Genomic DNA, 18,607 nt, shown 5'->3' with positions numbered 1-18,607 from the left:
TCACCATTGATCGTATGGCTGGGTACCTTGTTCTAACATCAATGGAAGCCACTTTGCCAGGAAGTTGTGTAGCCAGGAAGGTAGTGCCCCCCCCCCCCCCCCCAAAAAAAAAAACTAAAAAAAAAAACTAGGAAGGCAGCAGCTGCAATGGACTAAAGTAGAAAGGAAGATAAAGGCCCGTCACTTTGAAGGAGAAATAAAAATGGTGCTGATTCAAATGTGGAGTGAGGACACTAATGTACCATTGAATCTAATGTGCACCTCAATTTTCAAAACCCTAAAACCAAAAGAAAAAGAAAAAGGATTTGCTGGCAAATGTAATACACAATGGCAAAAAGGGCAGTCTTTATAATTTGGCCAAAAAAGCTGCATGATTAGAATTCCTCCTTTAAAAACAAAAGTGTTAGAACTCCCAAAGCTTTCAGCACTGGAAAAGAAAACCTTGGGGTGCATCTCTGCTGTAGAATGAATCCACTTTAACTGCCCTGGAGTCATGGGGGTTGTAGTTTGGGATCACAGGGGCTGCCAAAGACTGCTGGTGCCTCAGCAAACTACAGACCCCAGCATTGCATAGCATTGAGCCATGGCAATTCAACTAGAGGTGACATTTCTCAAACAGGAGCTCCAGGTGCTCCTGAAGTAGCTTCCCCTTTTGCTTTGGCTCAGTATGTTTTCCGGGCTGTATGGCCATGTCCCAGAAGTATTCTCTTCTGACCTTTCGCCCACATCTATGGCAGGCATCCTCAGAGGTTGTCAGCATTTCCTTCAGCGTCCACTGTGAACATGATTTGAGTCAGTGGGTGGCGTTCAGAAAGCCTTTCACCCTTGCCAGTTTTGGGGTGAAGCAAATCTTGACCTCGGGGGATCTCATTGGGGGTGGGGACTTGGAGATGAAGGAGCAGTGGTGGAGACAAGCCCGGTGTGAGCATTGGCATGTGGATGCTGCTGGGTTGGAGGCATCTGGGCTTTCCTCCGGGACTTGTGAGGTGTCCTTCGGGCATGTGCGTCCTGGGGCCAGATGGTTCCTCTCCGGGTTCCTCTCCGGGACCATCTCCGAGTTTTGCGTGGGGTGAGGAGGAGGAGGAGGAGGAGGAGGAGGAGGAGAGGAAGGAAAAGTGAAGGGAGGAAAGGGAGGGGTGGCGGCGGCGGCGGCGGCGGCGGCGATGATGATGCGCGATGCCGTCAGCCATTGGCCGGGCAGGAGCAGAGGGCACCGGCGTCCAGTCCTCCCCGCCAGCCTGCTTTGCCTTTGGGAAGGAGCCACATGCGCCTCCGCCTCGGAGCAGGGAGTGGCCCCGAGGTGGCGGAGCAGGAGGAGGAGGAGAGAAAAGGAGGCGGCAGGCGAAGAGGGAGGAGGCACCAAGGACCGCGGCCTCGGCGCCTCCCCGGGAGCATCGAGGAGACCACCATGGAGGAGCCCTCCGCCTGCCTCCGCTTGCTGCCCGCATGGAGACCCTGATTCTCGCCACCCGGGAAAAGGAGGAGGAGGAGGAAGAGGAGGTGAGGAAGGGGACAAGAGGGAGGATGGAGCCGCCTCCTACGGTTGCCTTTGCCAGAAGAGCGGAGCCACCAAGAAGTGGGGGAGTTCGAGGGAATGGATCCTCCGTGCCTTGATTTCTCCCCTTGCGCATCCTTCCCCCCCAGAAGCAGACCCTGGGCTTTGGCCAAAGGATGGATCTCCCTCCTTCTCCCTTTTCTGCCCCCTTTAGAACCTCCTTCCGAGCCGTCACTTTTCCATCCTCTTCCCCCGCTGGGTGCCTGGAAAGTTTCCGACGGCTCCCTCACCTCCCAACCCTCTGGAATCTCGTTCCCAGCCCGGATCAAGTTCCAAAGACAGATCGAGGGCCGAGATCCTCGCCTCGAACTTGATCTGGGTTCCTTCATCGCTGGGCAAGTTGCCCTGGTGATGAAGACATGGCTTTTTAAAGTAGGCATGGGCAAACTTGGGCCTTCCTTCCAGGTGTTTTGGACTTCAACTCCCACAATTCCTAACAGCCGGTAGGCTGTTAGGAATTGTGGGAGTTGAAGTCCAAAACACCTGGAAGGAGGGCCCAAGTTTGCCCACGCCTGCTTTAAAGGATAGAGAAAGAAGGTAAGAGTCTCACTTGGGGTCCTTCCAGATGGGTCCTCTGTTCCAGCATCTGATCTCAGCTTCTGATCCCAGCTCTGTCCCAGCATCTGATCCCAGCTGGATTATATGAGTCCCTTATGGCCCCCTATGGCGCAGCGGGTTATACTGCTGGGGTGTTGAACTTGCTGACCGAAAGGTTGGTGGTTCGAATCTGGGGAGCGGGGTGAGCACCCACTCCTAGCAGTTAGACAGCATGCAAATGTGAGTAGATCAATAGGCGGGAAGGTAATGGCGCTCCATGCAGTCATGCCAGCCACATGACCTTGGAGGTGTCTACGGAAAACACCGGCTCTTCAGCTTAGAAATGGAAATGAGCACCAACCCCCAGAGTCGGACACGACTAGACTTAACATCAGGGGAAACCTTTACCTATATGCCAGATAATCTGGGATAAACAGAAAACTGGGAATCAGATCCTGGGATACAGGGCATGTTTGTATGGGCTCTTAGTAAGCCACATATTGAATTTAGAGATAAAGCAGAGAATAATAATAATAATAATAATAATAATAATAATGAGTTGGTGTGAGTTTTCCGGTCACATTCCAGAATTCTTCCCTGACATTTCACCCACATCTATGGCTGGGATCCTCAGAGGTAATAAGGTATGTTGGAAACTAGGCAATTGGAGTCTATATATCTGGAATGGCCAAGGTGGGAGGAAGAACTTTTGTCTGTTTCAGGCAGGTGTGAATGTTTCAATTGATTAGCATTAAATAGCCTTTCAGCTTCAAGGTCTGGCTGCTTACTACCTGGAGGAATCTTTGTTTGGAGGTGTTAGCTGGCCCTGATTGAGTCATGCCTGGATTTCCTGTTTTCTGAGTGGTGTTCTTTATTTACTGAGCTGAGTTTTTTTTTTTAATCCTGGCAGCCAGATTTTGTTCATTTTCATCATTTCCTCCTTTATGTTGAAATTGTCCATGTGCTTTGTGGATTTCAGTGGCTTCTCCGTGGAGTCTGACATGATGGTTATTATAGTGGTCCAGCATTTTTGTGTTCTCAGATAATATGCTGTGTCCAGGTTGGTTCATCCCAACAAAGGATTCCCTCAGGCAGAAAGCAGCCAGACCTTGAAGTAGAAAGACTACTCAATGCTAATCAAGGTGGCCAATTGAGACATTTACACCTGCCTCAAACTGGCAAGAGTTTTTTTTCCCACCCTGAACATTCCACAGATATATAAACCTCAATTGACTAGTTTCCAAAAGACCTCACAACCTCTGAGGATGCCTGCCATAGGTGTGGGTGAAACGTCAGAAAGGAATGCTTCTGGAACATGGCCATATGGCCTGGAAAACTCACAGCAACTCAAATATAAAAGTAATAATAATAATAATAATAATAATAATAATAATAATAATAATAGAGCAGGTTGTTTGGGGTTCAGGCAGCCACCCTTCCTTCCTGTTTTGTGGTCTTACTTTCCAAACCCAAGAGGGTTGCCAACCAAAAGCAAAGCAGTAGCAAACATAGGAGTTTCGTGATTGACTTCCTGTCCTCTTTTCTTGCCAATGGGCAGTCTGATCTAGAGGGTCTGGCTGTTCCCATTTGACTGCTAGACTTTGAATACCAGAGATTTTGAGAAAATCCCAGTGAGTCTAACATAAGCTTCTCTTGTTAGGCCCAGTCTGCATAGTGCAGGAAAGTGTGTGGGTGCCACCAGTCTACATTAGCATAGTAATGGGATGAACTTGAAAATACATATTAGGGTGTCCTTAAGTTAATGTGCATTAGCTCCTACAAACAGTCATTGAAATAGTGTGTGGGTTACATTAATACTATGGAAGGATTGATAAAATCCATGGCCTTCCAGAAGTTGGTGGAGTCATGTTTTTCATCCTTCCTGAACAATGTGGCTAATGGCAAGCGATGATGCATTCCGACAACTCGCAGAGAGCCACTGGCATCAGGATACTCGTGATATGAAATCAGATAATGCTCCCACCATGCACCTTACAAGGAAAATTCAGTTAGCTGGCATATCCTGTATTCTGTTTGATACAGCTGTTAGAGTGTGGAATAAGATTTGAACTGGGTTCAGATCCACATTCCACATGAAGTTCATTGGCTGGTTCTAAAGTCTCTTCATTGTTAGGGCACTTTGGCAGGTTGCCCTCATGCCAACCTGGAGCTGATGCAATGAATTCCACAGGGATGGAATAAAATCCGAAATGGTATGGCAAAAACAAAAGTCAGTTCCTCTGTGCTGCTTTCTCATCGCACTGTGTCTACCCTTTGATCGGATGTGAAATAGGAGAACTGTGAAACTGGGTGAGTGAGTTCCATGCCTCACTGACTCCGGTTAACATTTCTCTGTGTAGCTACAGTCCTATGCAGTACAACCCTCATACCTGCAGAACCAATGTATGACTGCTGACCAAAAAGTTGACTGTTCAAATCCCGGGATCGGGGTGAGTTCCCATCTGTCAGCTCCAGCTTCCCATGCGGGGACACAAGAAAACCTCCCACATGATGGTAAAACATCTAGACGTCTGCAGGGCAGTGTCCTTGCAGACAGCCAATTCTGTCACACCAGAAGCGACTTGCAGTTTCTCAAGTCGCTCCTGACACAAAAAATTAAATTATCCACTGTACAAGCTACACCTTCTTATTGATATCTCCATCCCATTGAAAATAAAAAGGTTCACAGTCTGGGAAAATACTCCCATATCCCTGTGGATGTGGGGCTTGTACTGCACACTCGCACCTGAAAGTAAGGTTTGTTAAATCTTGTGAGTTTAGTAGATATGTTTAGGATTGCAGTGCTGGAACATATATATTACAGTATCAGAAAGATTACATAATAATAATAATAATAATAATAATAATAATAATAATAATAATAATAATAATACTTTATTTATATCCTGCCACCATCTCCCAGAGGGTCTCGGGGCAGCTCACAGAACACTCAAGGTACAACATGCAAAATACAACATGTGCAAAACAAAATATAGACAATAAACAGTCAAACACAACATTATAAACTCACAGTTTCACGTCTTGTGAGACTGCTTTGTTTATGTGGTTGCCTGATTCATAAGAAAAAAAATGAAAGCATCCATAATGAATAGCAAAATAATGTGACCAAACAGATCAAAGGGTAGACACACGCGGAGGCACACAAACCATCTTAAAAATGCTCTTGCTTTTTCAAAATAAGTAGTTTGCTTTGCTGTCTAATGGGCTTTTTTTCATTCTTGGTAATATGAGATGCTATAGTCTGCCAACTTCTTTATTGCCTATAATTCCATTAATAAGAAAATTAGAACTACAGTAGACCCTCTGTACCCATAGATTCCACCATTCATGGCTTGAACATTTTTTTTAATCCAAAAGGCAATTCTTGAGTTTGTCACTTTATATATATGGGACATCCTTTTACTATGTATGTGTGTATGCGTATACTGTATATATATTTGGTTTCTATAAAGGATCCTGGAACCAAATCTAAGTATTTACTAAAAGCCCACTGTACTCTAAATATCTAAGCTGTATAATTATGACCTAGTTTCAGGGCAAGCCTCCGCTTTGTCGTGGAAGGCAGATGTTTGTGAATAGTAAGGTTATTTTTAAAATCTTGACATTTTTGATACATTTTTTACACATGTTTCTATAACGTGAATGTATCTTTCATAACGAGATGACAAACGATAAAAAAACTGGGTTGCTGTGAGTTTTCTGGGCTTTATGGCCATGTTCTAGAAGCATTCTCTCCTGACGTTTCGCCCACATCTATGGTCAGCATCCTCAGAGGTTGTGAAGTCTATTGAAAACTAGGCAGTTTTCAAGGAAGGTCCAAGGTGGGAGAAAGAACTTTTGTCTGCCTGAGGCAAGGGTGGATGTTGCAATTGGCCACTGTGATTGGCATTTAATGGCCTTGCGTCTTCAAAGACTGGCTGCTTCCTGCCTGAGGGAATCCTTTGTTGGGAGGTGTTAGCTTTCCCTGATTGTTTCATGTCTGGAATTCCTCTGTTTTCTGAGTGATGTTTTTTATTTACTGTCCCGATTTTAAAGTTTTTTAATACTGGCAGCCAGATCTTGTTCATTTTCATGGTTTCCTCCTTTCTGTTGAAATTGTCCACATGCTTTTGGATTTCAATGGCTTCTTTGTGTAGTCTGACATGGTGGTTAGAGTGGTCCAGCAATATGCTGTGTCCAGGTTGGTTCATCAAGTGCTCTGCTATGGCTCTCTTCTGTAGTTGAATTAGTCTGCAGAGCCTTTCATGTTCCTTATTTTGTGTTTGGGAAATGCTGCGTTTGGTGGTCCCTATGCAGACTTGTTCACAGCTGCATGGTATATGGTAGACTCCTGCAGAGGTGAGAGGATCCCTCTTGTCCTTTGCTGGACGTAGCATTTGTTGGATTTTCTTTGTGGGTCTTTAGATAGTTTGTAGGTTGTGTTTTTTCATCAGCTTCCCTATGAGGTCAGTGTTTCCCTTGATGTATGGTAAAAACACTTTTCCTCTGGGTGGATCTTTGACTTTACTCTCATGGCTTGTTCTTGGTCTTGCAGCTCTTCTGATGTCTGTGGTGGAGTCTCCATTGGCCTGTAGAGCCCAATTTAGGAAACAGATTGATAACCTAAGAGGATAGGCAGTTAGAGACACACTGCATCAGAAAGAAGCAACCTGGTGCCCTCCAGATGTTTTGAGCTACAACTCCTATAAGCCATGGCCAGTAGTCGGGATGGCAGGAACTGATCAGGATTGTAGTTCGAAACAGCTGGCAAGCAATAGTTTGCTAACCACTGGAATATAGAATGGCTGGCAAGCAATAGTTTTCTGACCACTGGACTACAGAACAGTTATTTGGATGCTCATTATGTGTCTTAATTGTCCCAAAGGATTACCATTCCACATTCTGTGGGTTGGAGGACCATTTTTGGCCAACTCTTGTCAGATTTGGCAGCAAGTATATTTTCAGTTTTAAAACATTTTTGAGGGAGATTTGGAAAAAATGAAAGTTTCTAGGGACTGGAGGGGCCTGAGGAGCCCAGGACCCACGCTGTCCCCTGCAAAAGTCAGCATGCAACTCCCATCTCTGTCTTTGGGATTTGTTGACTTGTTATTCTGTTGCCATTAGCCACACGCATGCAGCATTGCCATACCTTTGGGTAGTGCAAAGTGAATAGGGTTCATTGTAGAAAGAGTGATAGGAAAATGGTTTCATTTCATTCATCTTGACCCTTGAGAAGGAAATGCAAAAGTGGATGAAATTCTAGAATTCACTGTTCATTTGTGTCAAAGCTTGGCAAAGTGCCTTTTTTGGACTAAGTTCCCAGATTCCCTAAGTATCATGGCTCTGTTGGCTAGTGTTTCTGTAAGTTGTCATTCGAATAAGTATTACTTTTCAAGGTCCAGTTTATATACCATTTGGCTTGTGGATTCTGGGAGTTCTCATCCATAAAGGTATTTTTTTAAAGAGCTGGTCATCTGTTTCTGTAGTACACAAGGTTTGCACCAACACATCCATTTCTGAAGTATATCTGGTGCTGAAATATATTCACTTATATAGAACTGGAAAAGAACCGGCAACTTGTGAATCATTTCCTCTTTTTTTCTGTTGTTTTTAAGTTTCTGCCACATGCTGCTATTTCTGCATGGAACTTCCTGTGTGTCTTTCAATTGACAGCCAGCTCATAGCTAATTGTTGTCTAGTTGTGTACAAAGTTAGGAAAAAAATTCTTTTTTGTGGGAGAAATACATTTATGAGAATTCTGAGTATTATCTTTGCTGATCCATTGTTTCACATAAGATTATTTTCTAGCTTCAACTGGAGGAACTTTCTGTATGCAAAGTATGTGCTCTGCCACTGAATTATATTTTTGCCCTTTCCTGCAGGTCTGTCCTTTAAATACTGTTTATGTTTTATGTCAGGACAGAGAATGTGAATACCTTCAGATGTTGTTGGACTGCAACTCCCGACAACCCTTACCAAAGATTAGAAATGCTGGGAGTTGCAACCCAGTACCAATGGTAAAGCCTCATGTTTCCTACCCATGTTTCATTAGTATAATGTTTTCAGTATGATATCAGTTCCATGCATGTGTATTTCCAAAGCAATTGAATTGGAATTTAATTAGGTCCTTAACATTTCTGGAGACGTGCAAGCTTGGAACGCTATCTTATTGGGGTGGAACTCCCAGAATCTCCCTACTAGCATGGCCATTACTAGTGAGCAGTGGTTCAAAACAAGTTAAATTTGTAATCTCAGAACTTACTTAGCTATCACATACTTTTTTTTTCATGGCAGGAGCAATTTGAGAAATTGCAAGTTGCTTCTGGTGTGTGAGAATGGGCTGTCTGCAAGGACGTTGCCCAGGAGACGCCTGGATGTTTTGATGCTTTTACCATCCTTGTGGGAGGCTTCTCTCATGCCCCCACATAGAGCTGGAGCTGATAGAGAGAGCTCATCCACGCTCTCCCCAGGTTAGGTCTGAACCGGCAACCTTCAGGTCAGCAACACAACCTTCAAGTCAACAGTCTTGCGGGCACAAGGGTTTAACCCACTGCACCACTGGGACTCCTGTCACATACTTCTTCTTCATTCACTCAGTCGTTTCAGACTCTTCGTGATCTCATGGACCAGCCCACCCCAGAGCTCCCAGTCAGCCGTCGCCGCCCCCAGTTCCTTCAAGGTCAAGCCAGTCACTTCAAGGATCCATCCATCTTGCCCTTGGTCGGCCTCTCTTCCTTTTTCCTTCCATTTTCCCCAGGATCATTGTCTTCTCCAAGCTTTCCTGTCTCCTCATGATGTGGCCAAAATACTTCATCTTTGCCTCTAATATCCTTCCCTCCAGTGAGCAGCCGGGCATTATTTCCTCCATCATCCTGTCACAGACTAGAAATGCTTTATTCCATAGTAATTTTTCTGAATGTATTAATTCACCGTATTCCTTTTTAAAGGGCAACTTTTGTGACATTACAGTTAGCTTCCTATAGTCACAGATTATTTATTCACAGATTCAACCACTCTTAGCTTGAAAATATTTCATTTCCCTCCAAAAAAGCAAATCTTGATTTTGCCATTTTATATAAAATGCACCATTTTACTACACGATTGTATAGAATGAAACTTTAGCATCTATGGTTTTTGGTATATAAGCGGGGGGTTCTGGAACCAAACTGCAGTAGATTCCAAAAGCCTGTATATTGAACTCTGCTCATATAGATGGGCAGGCTTTTTTGTCTTGTAAGGGATGTCTTGAGAAATCTCTTTCCTTTAGTATGATGCTTAATATTTTTAGAGCACTCTCATGTATTCAGAGCATTTTATATGCATTATCTACTTTTAATTTTTACAGTAGCTTTGCTTCATCCATAGCAGAAGCAAGGACTAAACCCAAAATTTGTAGTGAAATTTCAGTCCCAGGCTTGGAAGCAAATCATGGTTTCAGAAGCAAATGTGGGTTATATGTAATGTGATTTCATGAGCTTGTGGCACATCCTTTGACTTAGGTCCTCATCGCATGAAAGTGGGGAAAAGCAGAGGGAACTATCTTCTTTCGTTCCCTACTGTTGAGGTCCCATGCCTTTCCACCTTCAGGGATGGCATCCATTTCACATTCTTTCCCTGCCTCTCTTTGTATTCTGTCATTGGGACTCCCGTGGCACCCAATTCCTGAAAACAAAGCCTTCTCTCTGTTTCCCTGCACTACCGCAACAGAATCCTATGGGCAAACACTGGAAGTGCCCTTGTGTAAAGTTGAGCCACAGTGGTGCAATGGGTTAAACCTTTGTGCTAGCTGAACTGCTGACCTAAAGGTTGGTTTGCTGATCTGAAGGTTGCTGGTTCAAATCCACAAGATGGGGGTGAGCTCCCGTCTGTCAGTTCTAGCTTGTGGGAACATGAGGGCCTTAATTTGGGGACCCTTGGTTTCGAGCAGGCATAGGCAAACTTGGGCCCTTCAAGTGTTTTGGACTTCAATTCTCACAATTCCTAACAGCCACCTGGATGGCCCAAGTTTGCCCATGCCTGGTTTAGAGCCATGGTTCTCAAACATTGGTTCTTCAGGTGTTTTGGACTTTGACCATCAGAAGCCCCAAGACAAAATTTAGAGATTTGGAGAGCTGCGGACCAGCATCCCATAGGGAAGGAACCACTGATGTAAAGAATCCAAAGGTGCTAAATCTGAGTCAGAACTTTCATCTGATAACAGGAATGCATGCATTTGAAATTAACTTGGTTGATTTGTCGGTGATGCATAGAAGTACTTTGGACTTTGCGTTAGCATTTCTTGTGTTCACCTTGCATAGCAAACCTGATAGTTAGTGTTGCTGGAGCAGACAGGAGATCACATGTACTCACTGTGGAAAGGTACTAACCGTCAACCTCCATGCAAAGTGATACACTAAAAGGTTTCTTTCTGCAGCTTATCTTTAGCTCTCTGTGTTACAGTGCCTTGTCATGCAATATTGTGGAATGGCCCTGATTGCCACCACTTTTGCGAGTTCAGCAAAGCTGCCACGCTGCCCTAGTTGGGCAGCTTAAAATCTAATTCAAGTCAGCCATTGAAGTCAAATCATTTCAGCAGCTTAAGTATACGACGGATTGTAGACAAAATATTAAATGGAAAATGGAGAGAGAGACACTTGTTCCTGGCAGGCATTCAGTTCCACCAAAAGGGCACAGTTGTTTCAGGATGAGGAAACAGGGACTGTTCCTTTTTGGGTATTGACGAAAGGGGGATAACCCAGGTCTTGAAAAGGTTTAAAACATTTTTTGGACGTCAACTCAAATGGCTATGATGGCTAGGGAATCCTGGGATTTGCAAACACCCCCCCCCCCCCGCAAAAAAAGTAATTTTCCAAGCTTTGAGATAATCCTTAAATTCTTATCTCAGAAGATAAAGGGTGCAATCTGCAAACTTGTGTGTGTGCCTTCAAATTGCCCATTGTCTCAGGTCAACCTCAGGGATTTCATAAGGTATGTAAGGTAAGGAATACTCAGAGATTATTTTGTCAATTTCGTCTGCTGTATAGGCTACAGCACCTGGTATTCACTGATGGTATCCCATGAAGCTCCTCAATAAACAAGTTTAGGGTTTTTGAGTTATAGTTTCATTTATACTGGAGACTCATACTCATTCTGCCAATTTCTCAACTGATATTTCAGTTGCTTGTCGCTCAAGGGATTTTAATCAGGGCAGGGAATACATCTTAAGACTGTCTTGTTGGAAAGGCATATCGGTTTAATTAAATTCTTATTCCATAAATGTTTTTGTTCCCCTTCCTGTCAGAACAGTCTTGATTGTGACACTGATGTTATGTGAGTTTTGTTCCAAGTGTTTCTTAGCATCCACTTCAAGTGTGTGTGTGTGTGTGTGTGTGTGTGTGTGTATACACTATGTATATATATGTTTGTGTGTATATATATATATATATTTACTCTATTTATATCCCGTCTTTCTCTACTCTGAAGTCGACTCAAGGCAGCTTACATAGAGATCACATAGATAGATAGCTACTTGAACTGGATGCTCTTTTTTCATGTTAGGAGCAATCTGATCCCAGGTTATCTGCATTGAACTGGATTATATCAGTCTCCAATGACAGAGAATCTGGCATAAACAGATAATCTGGGATCATATTCTGGGATATAGGGCAATGTAGAAGCGGCCCGGGAGCCTCCGGTGGCGCAGCAGATTAAACTGCGGAGCTGCTGAACCTGCTGGCTGAAAGGTCAGAGGTTTGAATCCGAGGACCGGGGTAAACTTCCGCTGTCAGCCCCAGCTTCTTCTAATGTAGCTGTTCAAAAACATGCAAATGTGAGTAGATCAATTGGTACCACTCTTGCGGGAAGGTAACGGCACTCCATGCAGTCAAGCCGGCAACATGACCTTGGAGGTGTCTACAGACAACACTGGCTCTTCAGCTTAGAAATGGAGATGAGCACCAACCCCCAGAGTTGGACACAACTAGACTTAATGTCAGGGGAAAACCTTTACCTTTACTTAGAAGGGGCCTAACTCACTGAACCTCAATTGTAGTCAATAATAATATTCACATTCTTTTATATCAGGAAAGGTCAACCTGTGGTTATCCATCATCCCTCACCATTAGGTATTCTAGTCAGGATTTGATAGATGCAGTCTAAGAACATATGAAGGAATTTTTAAATCGTGTCAGAAGTGACTTGAGAACATACTGTAAGTTGCTTCTGGTGTAAGAGAATTGGCCATCTACAGAGACGTTGCCCAGGGGACCCCCAGATGTGTTACCATCCTGCTAGGAAGCTTCTCTCATGTCCCTGTAAGCTAGAGCTGACAGACAGGAACTCACCCCATCTCCCTAATTCGAACCGGCAATCTTCAGTTCAGCAACCCAACTTTCAGGTAAGCAGTCCAGCTGGCACAAGGGTTTAACCCATTGCGCCACCGCGGCTCCATATATGGAGGGTTACCAGTTGCTAAATATCAGGTTCTTTCATTTTATTTATTTTTAAATTACCATTTATTTCTTCTTTTCACCCCTCTTTCTCTTAGTTTTCTTCTCTGTCTCTTTCTTCTCTACTTTTTATTCTCTCTCCTTAAACACTTAAAACAAAAGGCCATTGACGTTTGGTGAATCCATTAGAAAGCAACAATAATTCCTTTTTTTAAAAAACAAAAATTAAAACATAAGCCTGGGTGCTATTGGGAACAGCATTGCCATGTTTTGAATGATCTTTAACTTTACTGAGATAACATGTGCTGAATTTTATGAGAACAGTAAGAACAACAGCTAACAGATGAAAGTTGTTGCGCAGTAACTCCATGTTCCAAGTACTTATGTTGGCGTATTCATTTGCTGTGTTGTTGTAATATATCGTAGGCTGCAATTCAGAGAACTGTTTGATGGGCTCTGTATATCCAGTGGCATATGGAACAATGTGAATTCTAAACATCAGCAATGTACACTATACAAAAAATATAATGTGTTGTGATAATCTAGAGAGTCCTTTAGTCTGATTGGAAAATATGGTGAGAGAAACAAAGAATTCAAGGAAAAGAAACTGTATAATATTTGTATCTGGATTCCACACAAGCAGGTTAGCGTTGTCCCCCAATCTGCCTTGAGTCCCCCATGGGGTGAGAAAGGCAGGGTATAAATGAAGTAAATAAATAATAATTGTCTCCTGACATGGCATCTGGAGGTGTAGTCCAAAACATTTGGTCAGAGGCAGCTTCAGCATATCTGCTTTGTGAAAGGTGTATACTTGAGTAATCCTTATTCATAAATCTGAAATGCTTCAAAGTCCAAAATTGTCCATATGGATGGCTAAGATAACAACTTTGCTTTCTGATTGATCAGTGTACACCAGTGGTTCCCAACCTGTGGTATGTGGACCAACAGTGGTCCGCAGGAACTAAAATATGGTCCACAGCCTCACTGTTACTACTACGGATAATAACACAACCCAACCAAAAAAAATTTCTTGGTGCCTTCATTTTTAGGCCTGTTCCTGGGGTTATTTGGGGTGCTGATTCAGAAAATTGCACTGGATAGACCATATCAGCTCTAGATAATTAAATATGGTTTTCTATGAGCAATGTGGTCTATCCAATGCAATTTTCTGAATCAGCACCGCAAATAACCAAACAGAACCTAAAGTTGACCAAAAACTGATTCGTAACCCTTTTGGGAGAGTGGTCCCTGGTTAAAAAAAAGAAAGGGAACCACTGGTATAGACAAAGATGGAACTTTGTTTCATCCACAAATCATTAATAAGTGTATATACAATTTTCTGTAATCTATGTATATAAGGTGTATATGAAACGTAAGACTTCATTAGATGGATGTCTGGCTCTGTTCCCATGTGACTAGGAAATGGAGGCTCACAGAAGTTCAATGAAAGTCATCACATGATGTAAGGTCACTTCTGGTAAGACTCCATTTCCTAAGCGCATGGAAACGGAGCCACACGGGATAGGGTGTTTAGGTAAAAAAGGTAAAGGTTTTCCCCTGACGTTAAGTCCAGTCATGTCTGACTCTGGGGGTTGGTGCTCATCTCCATTTCTAAGATGAAGAGCCGGCATTGTCTGTATTTATTTATTTATTTATTTATTTACAGCATTTATATTCATTCCGCCCTTCTCACCCCGAAGGGGTCTCAGGGCAGATCACATTACACATATAGGCAAACATTCAATGCCTTTTAACATAGAACAAAGACAAACAAACATAGGCTCCAAGGGGCCTCGAACTCATGACCTCCTGGTCAGAGTGATTCATTGCAGTTAATTGCAGCTGGCTTGCTCTCCCGCCTGCGCCACAGCCCGGGTCTATAGACACCTCCAAGGTCATGTGGCCAGAATGACTGCATGGAGCACCTTTACCTTTCTGCTGGAGCGGTACCTATTGATCTACTCACATTGGCATGTTTTCTAACTGCTAGGTTGGCAGGAGCTGGAGCTAATAGCGGCCGCTCACGCCGCTCCCGGGGTTTGAACCTGGGTGTTATCTGACTCCAAATCTGAGAAAGTGAGGGAAAGCAGGGGAAAGACGGCATGGAATGAGGTAAGACAGTTCCCTCCGCTTTCCCCCTGACTATTTGATGAAGTCTATAAATGAATGTATGTGTTTAGACGTGGGACCCATTTCCAAGATATCAAAAAACTTCTAGTCCCATATGTTTCAGATAAGGGATACTCAGGAAATATAACCATCAAGTGGAGTCCATGATAAATTGCCAAATTAAATATTTCTGTAGGATAACTGAATTGCAGATAACATGCTACATGGTGTTTTTCTACGGAGTGTGTGCACTTACTTGACTATATGTCCCATTGTCATAGAGTCATAGAGTCATAGAATAGTAGAGTTGGAAGAGACCTCATGGGCCATCTAGTCCAACCCCCCGCTAAGAAGCAGGAAATCGCATTCAAAGCACCCCCGACAGATGACCATCCAGCCTCTGCTTAAAAGCTTCCAAGGAAGGAGCCTCCACCACAGTCCGGGGGAGAGAGTTCCACTGAACTCATTTCAGAATAGGTGTGTATAGTATTGCACTATTATTCTGCCATTTGTCTAACAATTTTTGTACTCTTACTTTAACACACTTTTAAGATGGCAAGTGTTATTTGGGATCCAAAGTATCGTTCATCCGGAGGCACTAAAGCTAATGTTTGCTAAGAAATGCTGCAAGTTCTCAAAAGCTTCCTTGTCTGACCTGCAGAGCTAAGGTAGAATAAATGCTTTATATATAGAAGCCAAAAATCACGAAAACAGCCACACCTCTGACTTCCTTTAGTCCCACCGCATTTCTGATGAGGGAGGGGTCTGAAAGTCAGAATAAACCTTTTTATAGGTATGGCATTTTGTGTTTGCTTGAAATGTTGAATTGCCACCAGGACTTGGGAATTAATATACAGTATGTATGAAACTGCCAATTGCATGTGCAGCTTGCTTGATTTCCTGTTTACTGAACAAACAGTTACCATAGACTCAGATGCCAATTAGTGGGATGCAGCAAAGTGGAGCAGACTGGTTGTACTGTTGTATGTGTAGACCATGAAAATAATCTCAGTTCATCTCCTTTGTCAGTCACAAAGCTCACTATGGTATCTAGGGTCAGTTTACTGATCCCCAGTACTGTGATCTGAATAAAAAAGAGGTAGTGTATAGACAGAGGAGAGATTATGGTACTTCAGTGTTCTTTAGTGTGATTGAAGGTTGTTGCTTGTCCACTGACTGATTTCTTTTTCTTGCAAAACAACCAGGAAAAAGAGCGGATCCTCATTTTTTGTGACTCATTTTCCACACTATTTAGAAAGCTACCAATTGTGGCATATGTTATTTGCTTCCTAAACATATTTTCAGTCAAGCCTTCCCAAAATGACTGTGCTGTCAGGTTTAGGAATGGTGCTATTGTCTATATTTTAACTGATAACTGTTATAATTAATTATTTCTTGTTTTGTATATTTAAATGTTTTCATTTTAAAATGTTCCATTTTTAAAAAATGAAAATAAAAACTGTTGTGTATTGCTTCAAGATAACCACAGATATAGGAAGTCGAATGAAAGCGCCAGTGGCTGACATATAAGTAGCAGATATGCACTGAAATATGTGTGTTTGATTGTAAATCCAGTGGAATCTGGAAGAGTGTGAATGTGTCTACACAAAACAGATATAGATATAGATATAGATTGAGTCTATATAGATCGAGTCTCTCTTATCTGGAAATGCAAATTCTGAAAAACTCCAAAACTCATAACTTTTTGATCCCAACTGCCAAGTTTCGTCTTTGGGGAAATGGAACTAGCCCCCATTCCCCCAGCCCTCATTCACTATGTATGTGCAGATACAGGGATAATAAAATTTGTAAATTACTGTTTTGTATTTTACCATTTTTGTGTCAACGGGTTTGAATGTTTAAAAAAAAAATAAAAAAAAATTCATGTATGTTGCTTCAGGATAGCCATAGATATAGGAAGCAGAACAAAAATGGTGCAAATAATATAAGTAAAAGATATGCAGTGAAATCCATGTATTTGATTACAAATGTAGGCTTTTTTCCAAAGTATTGTCCTCACATCGTGATTGGTATCAGAGCCACAGTGGTGCAGTGGGTTAAACTCTTGTGCTGGTGGGACTGCTGACCTGAAGGTTGAGTTGCTGACCTAAAGGTTGCCGGTCCGAATCTGCAAGTTCCCGTCTGTCAGCTCTAGCTTGCGTGGACATGAGAGAAGTCTCCCAGTAGGATGGTAACACATCTGGATGTTCCCCGGGCAATATCTCTGTAGATAGCCAATTATCTCACACCAGAAGTGACTCATAGTATGCTCTCAAGTCACTTCTGACACAATTTTTAAAAGTGGTTGATCGTGGGCTACCATATCACGATGTTTCCCCACTATTCCCCAGCTTCCTCCCATGCTGTCCCTGGCTTCTTCAGTGAGGAGATGGGTAGTCACCCGTTTCCCCAGGACTCTCTTTTAGCACGCTGTCAGGATGGAATCCAATGGAGCCCTGCCAAAAGTAGCCCTGCGTTTTCTGATGGGCTCCGGTGGACTTCGTCTTAGGCAGCATGCAGGCAGCATGCTAGACTGGGAAAAAACCCATGTTTGATGATGTCATTCATATGAGTATCATGAAAATATAACAAGTTCTTGTTGTTGTTCTACTATATTTTATTGCCATAAAGAAGAGTGCTTGAAAGATTTTTTCCTTAAGTATCCAAATTACCAAGTTGGTCTTGTATCAATGTGGAGAGGTAGGATGTTGTGGGTCAGAGTAGACTATGGTACTATACTAGCCCTTCTTCTCCAGTTTATGAGGGATGGGGTTGGTAGTGTAATTAATGAAGTAAACTGGACACAAATAGGAACAGGACTGGATGCAAGGAAGCTGCGCACCCAGCAGACTGTGGTTACTGCAGTATCCAAAGCCCTGATGTTTTTCGAATAATTAGAGTGGAAGAGGTTTTCCATAAGTAGGGCTGATGTAACGCATAAACACTTAGCAGGAGGAGCCATATGTACAAAGTGCACATCAGGGTCCATGCATTATGTCCCAGACAGAAAGGCATGGGGCCAGACAGTGCAGAAGAATTAGCTTCCAAACACCTGTGGTAATATATAAACTGGGTCGTTGTTTTGGCACTAAAAGAGTGGGCTTAAAGTGCTTTATAAACCATTACTCATTAGAGGGATTTCCATTGCATTATCCCTTTTCCCTCTCAAACTCTGAAATTTTCCTGACTTATAGCAGTCTCATCTTTTCTATACCTGGATGACTTCAACTTTGCTGCTGCCCTGTCAAGCCCTGCCCAAATCTCTCTCCAATTTAGACCGGAAAAAAGAGCAAGTAGAAGTGTTTTAAACAATTCCAAAAGTAGTTTCATGGTGTGCACGCTCCCTAGATTTTTGCATCTAGTGAAGTTCCTAAATACCTTGAAGGCACCAGATCATATCTAATCATGGGAGCTAAGCAGGTGAGCCCTGGTTAATATTTGTATGGGAGGCAAGCCACCATCCAAGTATTACCAGGTGCTGTTGACTGTATTTCAGAGGAGGGGACTGGCAAAAACTACCTAAGAAAGTCTTATAGGATCACTATAAATTCATGTGGTCACCATAAGTTGACAGGCAATTTGAAGCATATGTGCATGTACACACACACACACACACGTTTGCAGTATGTGGTTGCAGTATTATTTCCAAAATCCTTAATACCTATTTGACAATAATAGACACAAGGCATGTTGGCATAGACCAAAATAATGTAGACCCACCCCTTGGACACTGCTCTGAGTCCACATGACTCGTGGGCCAAAGGCACTGCTCACCCACTGTATCCAGATGCTAACCACATCAAGAGAACATAGGATCAACCCTAGGACTTCCTGCAAGGTCCAGAGTGATCCCACAGTATCTGAGCTGTGGATCCAGCCTTGACTCACACCACTAACGGGCCCATCATTTATGGAATGCAGCTCTTTTCCAGAGGTTAGCTGGTAATGTTGTATTTCTGGTGAGGTCACATTGGATGCC

General features: G+C 43.0%; 1 protein-coding gene across 1 annotated transcript in view; it reads left to right on the top strand.

The window, feature by feature from the left end:
• Positions 1-1,202: 1,202 nt before the first annotated feature.
• lrrc8c (leucine rich repeat containing 8 VRAC subunit C) overlaps positions 1,203-18,607 on the top strand; it is a 59,773-nt gene continuing 42,368 nt past the window's right edge. The window contains exon 1 of the mRNA XM_062978035.1: positions 1,203-1,500. The gene's annotated coding sequence lies outside the window, so the exon portion shown is untranslated. The remainder of the gene's footprint in view (positions 1,501-18,607) is intronic.

Source organism: Anolis carolinensis, chromosome 4 (genome assembly GCF_035594765.1).
Source record: "Anolis carolinensis isolate JA03-04 chromosome 4, rAnoCar3.1.pri, whole genome shotgun sequence".
Lineage (NCBI taxonomy): Eukaryota > Metazoa > Chordata > Lepidosauria > Squamata > Dactyloidae > Anolis > Anolis carolinensis.
This window is presented reverse-complemented; position numbering and strand designations above follow the sequence as displayed.